The following is a 2,612-nucleotide window of genomic DNA, read 5'->3' as shown; positions in this document are numbered from 1 at the left end:
CCATATACAAGAACTTTGACAAGGTGTTCTAGCAAGGATATTGGATAATAAGAAAGAGTAAATGCCGAACTAGGCTTAAAGAAAGGATTATAGACAAGGTATAGGTATTGTAACATCAAGAAGATAAGCATCAAGGGTTACAAGAATACCAGAGGTGTTAATGTACAAAGAAATTGATCATTAGCTTAAGGTATATCAGGATGTCAAACTTTAGGGTAAGAAAGAGGGTATCAAGCAATTAGGAACAACTTTAATGGATATCTGGGTTTTAGGTAACAAGGTAAAGTTTTTATAGGAGTTCATGCAGCAGGGTGAGATATCAATACTTTAGGAATCATTAGCATGTTAATCAGGAGGATCGATCAAGTATTATAACAACTCCTTATTTTATCAAGGCATTCCAATTACTTTACTGTACTATCGTGATAAGACTTTTGATCTACTTGCAATACGTACTTGAGAGTTCATGGCATTTCTATATAATTCAAAGATAGACTTAAGAATCGCTTGGTTCAAGTATAAGAAAATGACTCTGGATAATCGCATCAATATATATGACTTAAATATTACACATAGTGAATACGAAAGACAGGTTGAATCACTTACATTGAGAAAGGCTGGTATGGTCTGGCAGGTAGGAGCAACTGGAAGCTTTACTCGACCTTTATGGTAAGTTTACCCTCGTCTCGAGATCCTACATAAATAATAATAACCTTATTATAATATATTATCACCAACTTAACCTATTTACAACATAAATGGCACTTAGGCCTATATACACACGATTTATATTCACCTTATAAATATAATTGTACACATAGTCACATATACTCACATATCATCTGTTAATACCAAATAATATCACATACACCATAATGCAACACTAGGCTTGGATGATCTTGATCTCCAACTTAAGTCACTTGGTCGCTAGACTAGACAAAGTTCCCAAATTTTGGCTTTCTTGCTCAATGTGCCTTTACTAAACTATCCAAAACATATTGACCCTCACTTGGACCTTCCACTCTAATGGCTTTATACTATCTTACAACCATAGTGGTCAACCTAGATCTCACTCCTAAGTATTCTAAAACTTTGTGATAAGTGAAAGTGCTCACTAGAGTAAATTTCAGAATGACATCTATGGCTTCTTGAGTGCATTAGACACCCTTAAACTACAAGTTTTCCTCCAAAACTTCTACACTAGACTCTTCTGACCATAAGGCATCTCCCAAAATTTATGTGGCTCAAGGGCCTAGCTTGGGTCCTCCTTGGGCCTAAGCTTAAAGTCCATGGTTTCCCCTATTTTTCTGGGTAGAAAACGCCCCGACTTGAATTAACTTTTGACACATGGTTCTAACTCAAATCCTATGGAATATGGTTGGAAAAACTCCTCTGACACTCCCTCTAACTAAGGCCCAACAGGGCCTAATGAGGGCATACCCATGACATGGTCAAAACATCCTATTTCTAAGTTGCAACAAAACTGTCCCCTGCTGGACAGATTTTGTGATTCCACTTGTGCACCTAACCAAACGACTAGCAAACCTCCAACCAATACCTAAAACCTTTTATATACTCCTAATTCTAGCTTCTGGTGGCTTGGTCCTCAAAGTGCACAACAATGACGTGGTCAAAACTCACTCTAAACCTCAGGGTACTAAACTGATTTTCTGCAGAAACTAATACTCTCCTTTCTCCAAGGTTTTTACTTAACAAACTCAACCAACAACAACCAAAAACCCAACCCAAACCTTAACTAAGGTGTTCTAATGAAATAACTCCCTTACACTCAAAATAATCTTGGTGGAGATCATCCTTACCTAAGGTGCAACATAGCAAAACAAAGGAAATCACATTACACAATTTACAAGTCATCAAGTTTTTTTTGAAAACAACAAGTTGTATATTTTTTTATAAAATATATACGAATTATTATCATATATCAAGGAGCACTAATCAAGATTAATATCTTATCCCTACTGAAATTTAAAGCTTACTAACAAAATCATTCCAAATGATCAAAAACTTCCAAAGTTCCAAGAGAAATCTACATGCATGCATGACTTCGAGTCTTATAAATCAAAACAACATACTTTCAAAATATATTTTACCATGAAATTGACATGCAAGCCTAGCATAAGTTATAACTAGATGATCAATTAGCATGCAAAAGGGTTTATCAAGTTTTTGATACAAAATTTATGTTATCACTACCAAAAACACATAGAAATGGAACAAAGCAACAAGAATAATCTCAAGAACCATTCATTCGGCTCCCTCAAGGTCATGGCCGAATGAAGTGGAAGGAAAATGACCATTTAACATCAAGAGTCTCTTTCTCATGACTTGGTATTTCACCATTCCTTGTAGTTCTCTCAAAAATAACCTTAAATCCATAAGAATCAAGATTGTACTTTGAGTTCCAACTAAAACTTTGACATGCAAACTCAAAACTTAAACTTTTCACTCAAAACTCTTTGAATTATACATGATCATGATATAGGAAGTAATATTTACTTGAATGGGAGGTGGGAGCTTGAATGAAGAATGAAGAAAAGGGGAGGGAGTAGGGTTTCGGCCAAAAAACCGAGAGGAGAGGGGGAAGGGCCGAG

This window comes from Apium graveolens, chromosome 3 (assembly GCF_009905375.1).
Source record: "Apium graveolens cultivar Ventura chromosome 3, ASM990537v1, whole genome shotgun sequence".
In the NCBI taxonomy this organism is placed as follows: domain Eukaryota; kingdom Viridiplantae; phylum Streptophyta; class Magnoliopsida; order Apiales; family Apiaceae; genus Apium; species Apium graveolens.
Note: the sequence above shows the minus strand (reverse complement) of the source record.